Below are 5,674 nucleotides of genomic sequence, written 5' to 3'. Positions count from 1 at the left end.
GGATTAAGAGCCTTGCTGTTTAATATTTGTTTTGTGCAGCAAACTGTGAATAGCATTTTTGAGTTCCTTGTTTAACTTTATGAGCAGGGATGTCTGTCCTGAAAATAGTTTAGGTCAGAGAATATAACATGTTTGCAATACGCTGGTTAGCATTTAGTTAGCATTCTCTATGGGATTTTACATGTACTTGTTAGCATTACTAACTATCGGTTTTATCAAAGGCTCAGTGAGTTTTGAAAATAGCGCCCCCTATGTTCAGTGCAAGTATTACTGAATATCCAGGTATTGCACAAGGTTCGAAGGTATGACAATCTGAATACCGCTCAAGCCTACCATACACTAACCGTCTCTGTAGCACACTGCCTGTGAAATGTAGAGGTCCATTCAAGTATGTTAAACAATGTATTAACATAGTCAAATCTTTGTTCTCATGGTTCATATCCCTTCCCCCGTCATTAACCGTGGCTTACACAGTGTTCCATCTCTACATAATATAATAGGTTAATGGCTTACAGTGTTCCATCTCTACATAATATAATAGGTTAATGGCTTACAGTGTTCCATCTCTACATAATATAATAGGTTAATGGCTTACACAGTGTTCCATCTCTACATAATATAATAGGTTAATTGTAATGTGTTGTGTTGTGTGTAATGTATTGTATTATATTGTATTGTGTTGCATTGTATTTTATTGTGTTGTAATGTATTGTATTGTGTTGTAATGTATTGTATTGTATTGTGTTGTGTTGTAATGTATTGTAATGTATTGTGTTGTAATGTATAGTATAGTATTGCATTGTATTGTGTTGTATTGTATTGTAATGTATAGTATTGTATTGTGTTGCATTGTATTGTATTGTGTTGTGTTGTAATGTATTGTGTTGTATTGTATTGTATTGTATTGTAGATTTTAAAGATATCTATTACAGTTTTTAAGCACAGCTGATTCCTCACCTTTGAAGGGGCACTTCTACTTCCCCAAGATCCTGCACTGGCTCTGTCCTCCATATCTACAGGAGGAAAGACACAGCACATCAACTACCAGCAACACAATAAACCATGAAACTTAGTCTATATTAAACACGTGTCAATACATGTTATCATCATCATCAACACAATATCATCATCATCATCATCACATCATCATCACCAACACATTATCATCATCACCAACACATTATCATCATCGCCAACACAATATCATCAACACATTATCATCAACACAACACGATATCATCAACACATTATCACCAACACACCACGATATCATCTCCACAGTATCGTCATCGCCAACACATTATCATCATCGACAACACATTATCACCATCACAACACATTATCATCAACACAATTATCATCATCACAAACACATTATCACCATTGTCTACACAGTATCATCATCACCAACACATTATCATCATTGGCTACACATTATCATCATCAGCAACACATTATCATCATTGGCTACACATTATCATCATCAGCAACACATTATCATCATCATCGACACAATATCATCAACACAACACAATATCATCCACACATTCTCATCATCATCATCAACACATTATCATCAACACAATACCATCATCAACACATTATTATTATCATCAACACAATATCATCAACATGACCAAAACTATGTGGACACCTGCTCGTGTTCCAAAATGAAGGGCATTAATAAGGAGTTGGTTCCCCCTTTGCTGCTATAACAGCCTCTACTCTTCTGGGAAGGTTTTCCATTAGATGTAGGGACATTGCTGCTATAACAGCCTCCAGTCTTCTGGGAAGGATTTCCATTAGATGTTGGAACTTTGCTGCTATAACAGCCTCCAGTCTTCTGGGAAGGCTTTCCACTAGATGTTGGAACATTGCTGCTATAACAGCCTCCACTCTTCATTGATGTTGGAACATTGCTGCTATAACAGCCTCCACTCTTCATTGATGTTGGAACATTGCTGCTATAACAGCCTCCACTCTTCATTGATGTTGGAACATTGCTGCTATAACAGCCTCCACTCTTCATTGATGTTGGACACATTGCTGCTATAACAGCCTCCACTCTTCATTGATGTTGGAACATTGCTGCTATAACAGCCTCCACTCTTCTGGGAAGGCTTTCCACTAGATGTTGGAACATTGCTGCTATAACAGCCTCCAGTCTTCTGGGAAGGATTTCCACTGGGTGTTGGAACATTGCTGCTATAACAGCCTCCAGTCTTCTGGGAAGGCTTTCCACTAGATGTTGGACCATTGCTGCTATAACAGCCTCCACTCTTCTGGGAAGGCTTTCCACTAGATGTTGGAACATTGCTGCTATAACAGCCTCCAGTCTTCTGGGAAGGTTTTCCACTAGATGTTGGAACATTGCTGCTATAACAGCCTCCACTCTTCTGGAAAGGCTTTCCACTAGATGTTGGACCATTGCTGCTATAACAGCCTCCACTCTTCTGGAAAGGCTTTCCACTAGATGTTGGAACATTGCTGCTATAACAGCCTCCACTCTTCTGGAAAGGCTTTCCACTAGATGTTGGAACATTGCTGCTATAACAGCCTCCACTCTTCATTGATGTTGGAACATTGCTGCGGGGACTTGCTTCCATTCAGGCACAAGAGCATTAGTGAGGTCGGGCACTGATGTTGGGCGGTCGGCCTGGCTCGCAGTCAGTGTTCCAGTTCCTCCCAAAGGTGCTCAATGGTGTTTGTTCAGGGCTCTGTGCAGGCCAAGTCAAGTTCTTCCACACAGAATTGTCTAGAATGTCATAGTATGCTGTAGCGTTAAGATTTCCCTTCACTGGAACTAAGGGGTCCAAACCATGAAAAAAACAGCCCCAGACCATTATTCCTCCTCCACCAAACTTTACAGTTGGCACTATGCATTGGGGCAGGTAAACGTTCTCCTGGCATCTGCCAAACCCAGACTCGTCCGTCAGACTGCCAGATGGTGAAGTATGATTCATCACTCTAGACAACATGTTTCCACTGCTCCAGAGTCCAATGGCAGTGAGTTTTACACCACTCCAGCCAACGCTTGACATTGCGCATGGTGATCTTAGGCTAGTGTGCGGCTGCTCGGCCGTGGAAACCCATTTCATGAAGCTCCCGATGAACAGGTCTTGTGCTGACGTTGCTTCCAGAGGCAGTTTGGAACTCGCAGTGAGTGTTGCAACAAAGGAGAGACAATTTTTACGCGCTGCGGTTCAGCTCTCGCGGTGCAAACGTATACACCTCACACACATGGTTAGGGGCTTTTAACAATCCAATATTACACATTATACACATCACAGGAGAATGAAATATAACAAAACTGTCTGTTAGTTACACTCTGTCTGCCAGCCTGTCTATCTGTCTGTCTGTCTGTCTGTCTGTCTGTCTGTCTGTCTGTCTGTCTGTCTGTCCGTCCGTCCGTCCGTCCGTCCGTCCGTCCGTCCGTCCGTCCGTCCGTCCGTCTGTCTGCCTATATGTCTGTCTGTCTGTCTGTCTGTCTGTCTGTCTGTCTGTCTGTCTGTCTGTCTGTCTGTCTGTCTGTCTGTCTGCCTGCCTGCCTGCCTGCCTGCCTGCCTGCCTGCCTGCCTGCCTGTCTGTCTGCCTGCCTGCCTGCCTGTTTGTTTGTTTGTTTGTTTGTCTAGGCCAGGGATGGGCAACTTTGATGGTGGTGTGGGGGCCACAAAACATCTGAACTCATCTGACGGGCAGCGGTGGCTCAGGTGGGACTGCATACCCACATCTATACCCACATCTATACCCACATCTATACCCACATCCATACCCACATCTATACCCACATCTATACCCACATCCATACCCACATCTATATCAAAGCTATACCCACATATACCCACATCTATACCCACATCTGTACCCACATCCATACCCACATCCATACCCACATCCATACCCACATCTATACCCACATCTATACCCACATCTGTACCCACATCCATACCCACATCCATACCCACATCCATACCCACATCTATACCCACATCTGTACCCACATCCATACCCACATCTATACCCACATCTATACCCACATCCATGCCCTCATCCATACCCACATCTATACCCACATCTATACCCACATTCATACCCACGTCCATACCCACATCCATACCCACATCCATACCCACATCTATACCCACATCCATACCCACATCTATACCCACATCCATACCCACATCTACACCCACATCCATACCCACATCTATACCCACATCTATACCCCACCTATACCCACATTCATACCCACATCCATACCACATCCATACCCACATCCATACCCACATCTATACCTACATCTATACCCACATCTATACCCACATCCATACCCATATCTATACCCACATCCATGCCCACATATATTCCCACATCCATGCCCACATCCATACCCACATCCATACCCACATCTATACCCACATCCATACCCACATCTATACCCACATCCATACCCACATCCATACCCACATCTACACCCACATCCATACCCACATCTATACCCACATCTATACCCACACCTATACCCACATTCATACCCACATCCATACCCACATCCATACCCACATCCATACCCACATCTATACCCACCTCTATACCCACATCTATACCACATTCATACCCACATCCATACCCACATCCATACCCACATCCATACCCACATCTATACCCACATCCATACCCACATCTATACGCACATCTATGCCCACATCCATACCCACATCCATACCCACATCTATACCCGGATCTATACCCACATCTATACACACATCCATACCCACATCTATACCCACATCTATACCCACATCCATACCCACATCCATACCCACATCCATACCCACATCTATACCCACATCTACCTACATTCATACCCATCCATACCCACATCCATACCCACATCCATACCCACATCTATACCCACATCCATACCCACATCTATACCCACATCCATACCCACATCCATACCCACATCTACACCCACATCCATACCCATATCTATACCCACATCTACACCCACATCTATATCCACATTCATACCCACATCCATACCCACATCTACACCCACATCTATACCCACATCCATGCCCACATCAATACCCACATCCATACCCACATCTATACCCACACATGCAGTCAGAGCCGGCCCTAGCCTTTTGGGGGCCCTAAGTTACATTTTGTTGGGGGGCCTTAAGTTACATTTTGTTTGGGGGCCCTAAGTTACATTTTGTTGGGGGCCCTAAGTTACATTTTGTTGGGGGGCCCTAAGTTACATTTTGTTGGGGGCCCTAAGTTACATTTTGTTTGGGCAAAACGAAACAGTTAAAATTGTACACATTTTGCCATGGTGCTGAGAGAAGATTTTTTTGCCATTCTACAGCAAATTTCCTTCATTTTTACTCATTTTATCATGGGGCAGAGATTAATGTTTGCAGTTTTGAATATGATATCTGATTGAAAGTGACTAACAAAATCAATGTGGGCCCCGGTTTGTAATTTGACCATGATTACTACAAGTTTAGACAGCTGGCTTAACTTACCAATCTAAAACATGTTAGCTGACATGAAATAACAAGAGAGAAACTGCTGATGCACAACCACATGACCAAATGACACCTGGTGTATCGTACTGTCATCATTCTAAATGTCACCTGGTGTATTGTACTGTCATCATTCTAAA

At 43.2% G+C, this 5,674-nt stretch overlaps 1 long non-coding RNA gene across 2 annotated transcripts in view; it reads right to left on the bottom strand.

Moving 5' to 3' along the window:
- Positions 1-949: 949 nt before the first annotated feature.
- LOC135518429 (uncharacterized) overlaps positions 950-5,674 on the bottom strand; it is a 95,836-nt gene continuing 91,111 nt past the window's right edge. For both annotated transcript variants that reach the window (XR_010452150.1, XR_010452149.1), the window contains exon 5: positions 950-1,013. This is a non-coding gene — a long non-coding RNA (uncharacterized LOC135518429). The remainder of the gene's footprint in view (positions 1,014-5,674) is intronic.

Source organism: Oncorhynchus masou, chromosome 28, assembly GCF_036934945.1.
Source record: "Oncorhynchus masou masou isolate Uvic2021 chromosome 28, UVic_Omas_1.1, whole genome shotgun sequence".
In the NCBI taxonomy this organism is placed as follows: Eukaryota; Metazoa; Chordata; class Actinopteri; order Salmoniformes; family Salmonidae; genus Oncorhynchus; species Oncorhynchus masou.
Note: the sequence above shows the minus strand (reverse complement) of the source record. Positions and strands in the feature narration are given on the sequence as shown.